Genomic DNA, 12,632 nt, shown 5'->3' with positions numbered 1-12,632 from the left:
CTTCCGCCAAGGCATCTTTCTTATTCTTTTTTTCCCCTTTCTTTCTTTCCTTCGTTTGGTTATTCACTGCCGGCATTCTTCTGGCACTTTCATTTCCTTGCTGTTGTCTTGTATTACACCCACTGAGGTAATTACAAACAGACGTGGGGTTACAATTGGTGGTACGATATATAATTAACGTTTTCTGGCTTGTTGTATGCCTTGAGTGTGCCAAACAACTGATTTCTATGTTTGAAGGATTCGAAGCCTGTTACCTGTATTGTTTGTGGATTCCAACTGCTTCTATGACACGTGACACTCTCCCTTGAAGTCGATCCTGTGGGTATATCTGTGAGACAGCAGTAAGCGAAGGAAGCCAAGGATACGCCCACAAAGCTCATGGTTGGGGAAAGTCTATGGAATCTACACTCAGTCGTTCAGTATGGTAAGGTAGTTTAGGTAATTCAGGTAGTTTAGAATGGTAGTTTAGTATGGTAGTTCAGATAGTTCAAGTAGTTCAGAATGCTTAGTTCAGTATGGTAAGGTAGGTGAGTTTGATCTTATTCCGGGAAACCACAGCAAATTGAGTCAGCGGCGGGTAGGTGAGGTAAGGGTCGTTTGACGCATGTTCCCTCTATACGTTTATGGAAACCCGCCTTCATCATGTATTCCCGCCATCCATCGCCTCATAAAACTTAATCAACTCATCATACGGATCTTCATATACAACCGTCATCTCCTCCTCCTCCTCCTCCTCCCCGTCTTCCTTTTCCTTCTCCTCCTATACGGTCCAAATTCCCCTCCTCCTCTTCCTCTTTTTCCTGTTACACCTACACTATCCAACATTTCCATCTAATATATTCATCCTTTTAATTCACGGGATCAAGCTCCTTTACCTTTAATTAACCTGTCCTTACTATCCTCATCCTCCTCGTATTACTTCTACATCACCTGACACTTCCGACTAATATCATCATCCCTTTAATTTACCGGATCAAGATCCTTCACCAACACTACTAACTCTAATTAACCTTTCCTCACTATCCTCATCCTTCCACTCCCTCCCCATCACCAGGATCTCGTATCACCCCGGAAACTTTCATAATCAACATCTCTTTCCTCTTTGAACCTGTCTAGACATTCACTCGCCTACACACCCAAGCCTCACCTCCCCTTCACACCAGCACACCATTGATCCACCACAAAGCTGCTCCCTACCGTCACCTCTCTCCCCTTCCTTCTCCCCTCCCATCCCTCCCACAGACGCCACACCTACACAGCCGGAGAATCTAATTACATACCGTCTTCATTCCACACATTCTGCTACTCCCGCTACTGTGCTGAGGGGGATTATGGTCTCTTGGGCGAATTAATCAAAACCGTGGATGGGATCTGGGGTGATATATATAAATCAGACGTTCAGACCCAGATTAAAGTAGGAATAGATAGCGTAGACTTTGAGGTAGTAACGAGAGATATTAAAGAGATAACGTAGACTTTGAGGTAGTAACGAGGGATATTAAAGAAGTGCGAGAAAGTATGAAAAGAGGGAAGATGATGTTAGTGTAGATCATGTGAAGGAAGGCGGATGTTTTGAGTGACTCCCGTTTTCTTTTGTGATCCAGTTTCGATCGGATGGGTGACTCGCGAACCACTAAAATGTTAAGATGATTTCCCTTTAAAATTCGAAAGCTGTGATGTCGTTCTTTATAATATGATCTGCTCTTTTTCCCACTTGTTACCTTTATCATGTCGAACTTAAATTATACTCTTTCTAATGGCAGGGCAACCCACCACTTTTAAAGGTAACCAATCCTTTCTCTGGTCCCGCTCCCAGATTCTGTACAGGTAAAAAAAAAAAAAAAACGAATGACCATCACTTCATAATTTTATCAATCTTTCTGTTATCTATGTTTATCTATACCGAACTTAAAATTGACTTACTCTTTTAAATGGCAGAGAAACTGGTAAATGACGAGAGTGTAAATTCTACTCGTTCAATTCTTGTTTTAAAGTTTTTTTCTCGTTTTTTTGGGTTCGTTTATTGTGTAGGTTCGTGATGCTAGACAGATTTTTCCTTTTTTCTTTCATTCACTCCTCTATCTTTATTTTTTCCTTAGTTTTCTTCTTTTTTTCCTGCTTCTGTTTTTTTTCTTTCATTCTTTCGTTTTAATTCCAGTTCATTAATTCTGCTCCTCTACTTCACTTTATTCATTCCTTTTTCTTTTTTTCCTTCGCTTTCTCCTTCTTTTTCTGCTTTATATTGCTTTTGTTTATTCCTTCATTCTCTGGTTTTAATTCAAGTTGTACGATTTCTGCTCCTTTACTTAATTCACTCCTTTATCTTCCTTATTCCTTCGCTTTCTTCTTTTTCCTGCTTTGTGTTGCTTCTGTTTATTCCTTCATTCTCTCGTTTTATTCAAGTCGTTCAATTCTGTTCCTTTACTTCACTCCATTCACTCCTTTATCTTCCTCTTCTCCTTCGCTTTCTTCTTCCTTTTTTCTGCTTTGTATTGTTTCCGTTTATTCTTTCATTCTCTCGTTTTAATCAAGTCGTTCAATTCTGCTCCTTTACTTCTCCTTTGCTTCTCTTTCCCCGCTCGGCGCCACGTTACTTCTTTGCTTTTCCTTCCCCGCTCGGCGCCGCGTTAGAACAGTCATGGCATTACCCTTTCCTAATGGTGCTCGCTTTAGATGCAATTACTCTTAATATCATTTGCTTTCCCGTACACCTACAGCATGTCCGACTCGCTTTTGCTCTCTCTTTCTATCTATCTATCTATCTATCTATCTATCTGTCTGTCTATCTATCCCCAGTTTACGTCTTTGTTTTTATCGTTTTATTACACTCGCTTCTGATTATCTACTTTCTTCCTTGTCTTCTTCATTTTTTCTTGATCATCTTTTTCCTTTTCTAGTCAATATATTTTTCCTATTTTTCTAACACCGGTCTTTGTCTGTCTGCCTCTCTCTCTCTCTCTCTCTCTCTCTCTCTCTCTCTCTCTCTCTCTCTCTCTCTCTCTCTCTCTCTCTCTCTCTCTCTCTCTCTCTCTCTCTCTCTCTCTCTCTCTCTCTCTCTCTCTCTCTCTCTCTCTCTCTCTCTCTCTCTCTCTCTCTCTCTCTCTCTCTCTCTCTCTCTCTCTCTCTCTCTCTCCTTAGGTTTTATTTTCCTCTTTCATTCACTTTTTATTTTACGATGCCTTTAAAATCTTGCTGCATGCCATCTCCCATTTCTCTCTCTTCTTTTTATTTTTCCTTCCATTCTCTTCCCTTTCATCCTCTCATCGGAAGTCATCGCTCTCCTTTCTCTCCTCCAGCTGCAACGCCTCATGCTTACCCTCCCCTTTCCCTTATCCTCATTTCTATTTTAATTTTATTTCCAAATTCTCATCTTTCATATTCCACTTCTTCTTTTTTCCTCCAATTAAACATCGGTCGGGTAATTCGTCTTAAGCGTTTACTCATCTTTTTTTTCCTTCATGAATGCTCTCCTTCTCGTTCTCATTCTCCTCTTCTTCCTCTTTATTATTGTTTCCTTCCTCCTTATTTTTTCTCCCCCATCAAGACACACACACACACACACACACACACACACACACACACACACACACACACACACACACACACACACACACACACACACACACACACACACACACACACACACACACACTCGTCCTCTTTCTTCCTATTTCTCATATTTATCCATTCCTTCTCATTCCCTTTTCCTCGCTAACACTTCTTCTCCTCATCCTCTGTCGTCTCATTCTTTTCTTTCCTCCCTAGACACACGCACATACTCCTTTCCCTCCTCCTCTCACTCCTTTTCATTCCTTTCTTTCTCCCCAGACACACGCTCAGACTCCTCCTACTCCTCCTCATTCCTTTCTTCCTACCCGAGACACACGCACACACGCACCCACACACGCACGCACACACGTCCTCGTCCCCTTCGAATATTTCCTCCTCCGGTACCGTCCGTGGGTCCTCTCCTTCCCCGCCCCATTCATTCTTGCCATACTCCGCGATCCGTCCCCATCCTCTGCTCCTCCCTACTCTTCCCCGCCTTAGACCAATATATATTTCCCTCAGCGGCGTGCACTGGCTGGATCGTGATGATGGATAGATTTTTTCCCTTTTTTTCCCCTTCATTCTCTCGATATTAGTCTTCTTTCTCTCTTTTTTTTCCTTTTTTTTCTGGTCTATGTTGCTTTTTTCTCCTTTCATTCTTCTTCTTCTTCTTCTTTTTCTTCTTTGTCTTCGTCTTCCTTCTCCTCTTTCGCTTCCTATTGCCTTTGCTATTCTCCTCTTCTTCCTTTTCTTTATCGTAGTCTTCCTCCCTCTTTTCCTCCTTTTCTTCCTGCTTTCTTGCTTTTCCTTCTCCTCATCCTCTTTGTCATCGTCTTCCTTCTCCTTTTCCTCATTCCCTTCCTTTTTCTCGCCCTTATCACCGTCTTCTATCATAATCTTATCCAAGTCTATGTCTTATCATAACTTCCTTTTCCTCTTAAGTCGACTCTACCATCTCCTCCTCCTCCTCCTCCTCCTTAACCTCCTTTTCCTCCTCTTCCTGTTCTTCTTTGTTCTCCCTTCCCCTGCTCTTTCTATTCCCTTCCTCGGCCTTTTCCTTCGCCATCTCTTTTATTCCTTTTCTTCGTCTGTGCTAATTCTGTTGTTCTCGCTATTCGTCTTTCTATCCTTTTCTTTTATTATTGTTCTCCTTGTCTTCTCTTCTTCATCCATGTTCTCCTCCACTTCTTTCTCTCCCTTGATTTCTCCTCCTCCGACTCCACTTTTTACTCTCCTTTTTCCCCTCCTCCTCCTCCTTATTCTCCTCCTCTTTGGTTCCTCCTTCGACTTTATAGACTTTTCCTCCTCCTCCTTATCCTTGCTTTCTCCTCCTTCTTTACCTCCTCCTCTCCTCTTCCTCCTTCTCCTCCTTGATTTCTCCTCCGACTTGACCGACTTTTCCTCCTCCTCCTCCTCCTCATTCTTGATTCCTCCCCGTCTTCACCGACTCCTCCTCCTCCTCCTCCTCTTCTTCCTCCTCCTCCTCCTCCTTTTTCATTTCAGTAACTTTCCTCCCTAATTTATTCCTACTGTTCGTCCGTGTCATGCTTCACCTTCTCCATCATCAATGCATCATTATTTCGTCCCTTCACTTAATCCTGCCTTCCCCAGCCTTCATTCTCCTCGTCCTCGTCCTCCTCCTCCTCCTCGTTCTCGTTTTCTTCCTCAATCTTCTTCTCCTCCTCCTCCTCCTTCTACGCCGCTCCCATCGTCCTCCATCATAATTTTATCATCATTTTCTTCCCTCCTTCCTTTGTGTCCATCCCGCTCTTTTTCCTCCTCTTTTTTTACTTTTTTTGCTTTTCGTCTTCATTTTCTTCTTCTCTTGTTCATTTAATTTCTGCGCTTTTTTTTCTTTACTTCATTCCTCTCCCTTTTTTTTCTTGTATCTTTTTCATCTTTCTCCTTCTCCAACTCCCTTTCCTTCTCTCTCTCTCTCTCTCTCTCTCTCTCTCTCTCTCTCTCTCTCTCTCTCTCTCTCTCTCTCTCTCTCTCTCTCTCTCTCTCTCTCTCTCTCTCTCTCTCTCTCTCTCTCTCTCTCTCTCTCTCTCTCTCTCTCTCTCTCTCCTTCTCCTTCTCCTTTTATTCCTTCTTTTTCCTTTTCCTTTCCCTTCTTCTCCGTCTTCCCTTTTGTCCTTCTTAAGACGGGAAGAATTAGCAAACAAAGGAAACAGAAAGAAACGAAGCAAGAAAGACACAAAGAGAGAAATACAAAAGAGAAAGACAAAGAGAAAAGAGAAAGGAGAAAAGAGAGAGAGGACCTATTGCACGACATTCTGGTACAGAACTACAAAAATGAAAAAAAAAAAAATGTAAATTCAAGTGGCTTTCAAATCAGATCGCACCAATTATTTTTCAAACCCCTCCTTCATTCTTTCTTTCATCCCTTTACGAGCTCGATCCATGGCCCATTGAAACACACACGCACACGCACACGCACACACACACACACACTCACCTGCGCTCAGTACGTATATGATCAACGCTTTACCTGCCGGATTCGCTATATTAAAAAAAAAGAGAAGTGATGACGAAGGTTTAGCACGCCCAGGGATTGAAATTTAATGGAAGTCAATCTGTGTGTGCCCCTTTTTAGCGCGCTGTTAATTCCATAGACTCCGATTGAACTTCCCGCTAAGTAAAATGGGCGGCTACATCTGGCAACCCGCCTCTGCCAATATGTATTTATAATTATATTTTAATGAGGGAACACCAGTGAGTGAGGGACGGTAATGATGGGGCCAGGAGGGGCAAGGGAGGGGGAGAGGAGGATAGTGGAAGGGAGGGGATGGAGAAGGGAGGGGTAGAGATGGAGGGGGTCGGAATCGGTAAGGGCAAGGAGGGGATGGGTTGGGGGAGGAGGATAGTGCCGGGCAGGGAAGGGATGCGGAAGGGAAGGATAGAGATGGAGAGGGTTGGGTTGGTAAGGGAAGGAAATGGAACGGACGGGAAAGGACGGGACGGGATAAGGAAGAAGTGGAGAAGGGAAGGAAGTGGCAGGGTGGGAATGGGGAAGGAAAAGGACGGGGAAGGATATGGAAGAGGTGGAGAAGGGAGAGAAGGGGAAAATGGGAAAGAGGAAGGAGGGGAAAGGGATGTGAGGGAAAAGGAGAGGGGTCGGGAAGAAGGTGTAGGGGGGGAAGAGGCAGGGTAGGGTGGGAAAGGGTGGGAGATGAGGTAACAGAGGAGAGGGGGGAATGTGAAAAAGGGAAGGGAGAGGGGAGGAGACGATGGTGTAGCGGGCACTCTGCAAAAAAATCCCGCACCTTGTTAAGCATTGCCGAGCTACAAGTGGTTAGTGACTTGCCGAGGGGAAAGAGAACGCGAGTTTCGGCTATTAAAAGAGAAAGCAAGTTTGTGCTATTAAAAGAGAACGCGACTTCGGGCTATTTAAAGAGAACGCGAGTTTGTGTTATTAAGACTCGCATATTGAAGCTAAGTCGACGGTTTATATTTAGGAGGTTATTGAGATGAATGGCGGGCGTAATATACAGCTTGCTAAAAATACTGAGGCTAATAATGTATGTTTATTATAATGTGTATTTATGCGCGTTTGTGACACAATGGTGAATTATTACATGGCGTGCAGTGGAGAGAAAGTTTAATGCTATGTTCGTAATTTAAGGTTTTCATGACCACATAATAGGAATATAATTCGTACCCACAGCTTTGCATCGAAATAATAATGATACATATTTGCGTATAACTAGGTCACGAGCTAGGGTCAAATCTATAGTAAAGTCATCTGTATCTATGGTACACTAAAATAAAATACATAAACAAAATAGAAATACAAAATATAGAAATAGAAAAAGATAGGATGAGTAGACACAGTTGTGGACAGACAATTCTTTAAGGACTGTAAGTATCCTGCGTGAACAGTCGAGTCGTGCAAGACCTATCTAGTCACCTGTAACTCATTAAGGTACTTACGGCAGGTGTTATTGATGGAGGCTCGCTCAAAGTCATACTAAACTCCCTCTCCTTCAACTCCTTTCCCTTTCCCTTCTCCTTCAACCTTCTTCCTTACCTTATCCCTCTACCCTCTCCTTTGCCTTTTTCTATCAACGCTCTCCCTTATTCCTCTCCCTCAGCTGTCTCTCTTTTTCCTCTCCCTCAACGCTCTCCCTTATTCCTCTCCCTCAACTGTCTCTCTTTTTCCTCTCCCTCAACGCTCTCCCTTATTCCTCTCCCTCAACTGTCTCTCTTTTTCCTCTCCCTCAGCGCTCTCCCTTATTCCTCTCCCTCAACTGTCTCTCTTTTTCCTCTCCCTCAGCGCTCTCCCTTATTCCTCTCCCTCAACTGCCTCCCTCTTTCCTCTTCCTCAACGCTCTCCCCTACCCCTCTTCCTCAGCCTTCTACTTTTCTAGCTACTCTACTCCCCTTACTCATTACCTGCTCAAGAATTCACCTGTGTAATGGTTCTTCTCTTTGCTACATGTGTATCTCAATGCATTGCGTGGCCTCCTTTCTCTCTATCTCACTATTTGTATCTCCTTTCTCATATATCTAGTTATTGGCGAGTTGTCCTCCGAATCATTCTCCGCTGTCCGCTCTCACCCTCCTACCTGAACTTTCCGAGCTCTCTCCACCTGTCCCCCTCGCTTATTACCTCGCAATCTCCTCTATTTCTTTTTCCAATAATTCACGGTCCATGTCTCGCTCGTTTCCATCACTCGTTTTTCTTCTCTTTCCTCTCTGCCCTTTCGCTTTTCTTCCCACGTCACGTTTCCTCATTTCCTAGCTTCTCTTACCTTCGTATACCTGCCCATTCTCTCTTTTCTTCCCCGTGTCAAGTTCCCTCATTACATCTCACAATCTGCTCTCATTATTTTCTATACTGCATCATTATCCAGATTTCTTTGCCTTTCCTGGTCTCTCTTGCTTCCTCTCATCTGCCCTTTTTCGTTTTTCTTTAGTTGTTCTTCTTTCTCTTCTATTTCTGCTTTTAATATTTTTTTCTTCATCACTTTATCTCTCTCTCTCTCTCTCTCTCTCTCTCTCTCTCTCTCTCTCTCTCTCTCTCTCTCTCTCTCTCTCTCTCTCTCTCTCTCTCTCTCTCTCTCTCTCTCTCTCTCTCTCTCTCTCTCTCTCTTTCTACCCCAGGTACTCAAAAGCTTTACTTCCCTCCTCCTCCTCCCTCCCTCTCCCTCTCCCTCTCTCTCTCTCTCTCTCTCTCTCTCTCTCTCTCTCTCTCGGCAATTCACCTGTGTCCGTAAATTAGAGCCAGTGTTCAGTCCCCGGTTAACTGGCACACCTGGTTAAGTCAGCGCAGGGTTGGCTCGGGACGACTAATTTATTCATACAGGTAAACAGGATGATTGTATGCAAGAACAGCGCCCACGCCTGCCTCTCCTCCCTCTCCCACCACCCACCATCACTGAGTTGACCCCGACCTCCACTGCTTCCCGCCCTCTCTTCCTCCCTCCCATTCTCTACCCTGGACCTCCCTCTCACCCATTGCCTCTCCTTCCTTCCTTCCCATCCCCCATCTAACCACTGTTTGCCCCCCTGCCTACCTACCTCCCTCCCTCTCTCCCTTCCTACCTCAACCTTGGCCCTCTTGCTTCCTCCCAGTCTCGCCCTCTCCCTCCCATCCTTCCTCCCTCCCTCCAACGCCCAGCACCTCCTCTCCCTCTCTCCCCTTCCCTAAGCATCTGCCTCGAGTTCTTCTTCTTGTTCTTGTTGGCGAGAGTCAGGTGAAGTCAGAGATGTAAGGAGAGTTTGGCGGGAAGTCTGGGTCGAGTTGAAGCTGAGAAGAAGACGAGGGGGGGTGGGGGGGTGGAGGAAGAGGGATCAAGTTATTGTTGTTGTTGTTGTTGTGGTGACGTGTTGGTGAGGATGATTGTGATGGTGATAGTGTTGGCGATGGTGTTGTTGGTGGTGGTAGTGAAGATGGAGTGTTGTTGTTGTTGTTGCTGTTTTTGTTGAGGTTGTTATTGTTTTTGGGTGTTATTCTAGATGTTTGTTTGAGGAATTGGAGGTGATGTTTCTTTTTTTTGTTGTTTTGCTGAGGAAAGATAAAAAACTAGAAAAAAAGAAAAAGGAAAGAAAAAGCATAGAGAGTGGTTGCATTTCGGGTTAGGAGAGAGTTTAACGGCCGAGGTGTAACGAGTTGAGTTTCAGCGCAAGTTTAAGCCTTCGAGTGATTAATTAAAGACACTAAACACAGGTAGGGAAGCCAGGTAACCGACTCGGATCCCTTCCCTTCCTGGCGGCGTGTTGGCGGGTCGATAAGGGAGGCACCGGAGGAATGGGCAATGCACAGAGAATGGCTTTGGCAATGAGGTACCCGGTAAGGCGCTCAGAAAAGGGGTGAAGCACTAGGGAAGGTAAACAAGTCAATGAGGGAATGGATGAGGCAATAGGAGAATGGGTAAGTCACTGATAGAATGGGCCTGGCACTGAAAGAATGGGCAATATACTGAGAGAATGGGCAAGAGAGAGAAGGGTCAAGGAACTGAAATAATAGGGAAGACAATAGGAATGGGTATGACAGAAAATGGACAATGTATTAAGAGGATGCGCAATATACTAGGAGACTGAGGGAATAAGAAAGCACGGAGGGCAATACTTAAGAGGGTGACTGCGACAACTTGGATGAAGGAGGTCTAAAAAAAAGGGGTTGAAGAACAATAATCAGGCAAAGCTACACAGTTAAGGACACGGAGATGAGCACTGAGACAAAGAACCAAGTAACTTTTAACTACTTTTTACTTTCTAGTCTACCGGTAAATGTAAGTGTATAAATATCCTGCTTGTCAATTAGTGTTCATGGGCCATCGTTCCCGGACCTAATATTTATAATGAGTCATAAGTCGGAACATGACGAAAAAAGGACGCAAAAAATGGAGCAAATAAAAGGGATCCCATTCCTTCAGATCGCCTTCAATTGCCTGGATGAGGTCCGGTCCGCTTTTTATGGGGGTGAATCTTTTTTTTTTCTTATCATTTCTCTTTTATGTTACACGAGGACGGAGAGCGAGCCAAGGTGATAATGTCCTGCCGCCTCCGCTGATGATGATGATGAAGATGGAGGACTCGGCGCCTCAAGAACTCGGCCTTACTGCGTCAACTAAGCACACAGTCAAACCATCGAGTTGTACTGAATATGGCTAAAGTATGACCTAGAAAGAGAATTATCAGCTTCAAAAAGACACGAGAGCAAGAAAAAGACGTCACCTTAACTTAACAAACTATCAAACTCGCAAACCATCGACTTGCACTAAATCTAGCTGTCTTTACCCCGCCAAGAACGAAGCACATTAACACCAGAAAACCACAAGACAGCAAGAGAAACCAAGAGAAACACATCAACAAACTACCAAATCAACGACTTTTACTAAATCTAGATGTCCTTACCCCGCCAAGAACGAAGAACATAAGCATCAGAAAGCCACAAGACAGAAGGAGAACACCAGAGAAAGCCAGACGTCCCTCCCTCCTTGCCGAAGTGAAGAAATATCGAGCCTGAAAAATACCCTTCCGTCCAACCCTCGGGCTGCGCGCCAAGTCCACCATCACTACCTTCCAGCCTCCATTAGCGATGTTCCGCCGAGGCCATCCCGAAGTTCTTTTCTTGGACTCGCTGCATCGTCGTCCCCAGCCGCTGTTTTTCGCCTCCGGGACTAACGACAGAAATAGCTCGCGTGTGATTGACTCCTGGAAACCGACGACGACGCAGAACGAAGAAAGGAAAGGAAGAAAAAGAAATAGTGAGGAAGATATGTAAGAAATGGAAGAGGAAGGAGGAGGAGGAGACGGAGAAGAAAAAGAAGAAGGTGAAGAAATGAAGAAGAAAGAAAAGAAGGGAAAGGGCATGAAGACGAAAACTAGAAGAAAAGAACAAGAACAAGAAGAACTACAGAAAAACAACGAGTGAAGAGAAGCGAAAAGAAAAAAATAAAGAACAAAAAGATGAAGAACAATAAGATAATGAAGAAATGAAAGAATATAAATAAAGAAGAAAAAGCACAGTTAAAAAAAGAAAGACAAGAAAGAAAGAAAGAGACCAAGATAGAAGAAAGAAAGGAAAGGAAGAGAAAGAACGAAAGAAAAATAGAAATAAGAAAGGAAGCTAGAAAAATAAAAAGCACCACCACTACCACCACCACAACCACCACCACCACCACCACCACCACCAGGAGAAAAGAATGGTGGTAAATGTGTGTCGGTTCTCATGACTGGCGACGTTGAGGGCGAGGCGATGTTAGCCGCTCGCCTCGTGGGGCTCGTCATTTGACACTTAAATCGTATTAAAGGAAAATGGAGCGCGTGAGAGGGAAACCGAAGAGGAATGCGCCGAGGGAAGGTATGAGAGAGGGAAGGAAGGCGTGGGTGTGAAGGAGGATGTGTGTGTGTGTATGTGTGTTTGTGTGTGTGCATTTCCTCAGATACTTGGGATGTGTTTGAAAAAGGAAGAAGGTGAAGGAGGAGATAGAAAAGAGGAAAAGGGGAAGGAAAAAGTGTATGTCGAATGGCTTGTTGTAGTTTGAAGGGAAGAAGATGAAGAGAGAAGTGGAAAAGATGAAAATGGGGACAGGAAAAGTGTATATCGAATGGTTTGTTGAAGTTTGAGGGGAAGAAAGTGAAATGCGAAGGGGAAATGATGAAACAGGGAAAGAAAGTATGTATCGCTAATGACTTTGTGTTTCTAATGAGATGGGAGTAATTAACAGAGATGAATAGATAGACAGCTACATAGAGGAACAAAAGAAAATACGAAAAAAAGATGACACCAGAGAATAAGAAAGATGATGTATGCAAAAAAGTGACAACAGGAGTATAAGAGAAGGAATAAAAAGGAAAGAAAGTGGAGGAGAAATAGAAAGGAAGAAGGGGAAAAGAAAAGCACATCTGTAATTATTGCCAGTTGGTGTTTCAAATGATGAGGGAACAATTAATAGAGATAGATACAAATACACAGAGGAACAAGATAAAATAAGACAGAAAAAAACTGATACGAGAATAAAGGAGAAAACGTATGAGAAAAGTGACTAATGAAGAACAGAAAAAGGGAAGGAGTAAAAAAAGGAAAAAAAAGAGAAAATAATAAGGAAAAAAGAGTTAAAGGATGCGAGACC

Source organism: Eriocheir sinensis, chromosome 28 (genome assembly GCF_024679095.1).
Source record: "Eriocheir sinensis breed Jianghai 21 chromosome 28, ASM2467909v1, whole genome shotgun sequence".
Taxonomy (NCBI): Eukaryota; Metazoa; Arthropoda; class Malacostraca; order Decapoda; family Varunidae; genus Eriocheir; species Eriocheir sinensis.
Note: the sequence above shows the minus strand (reverse complement) of the source record.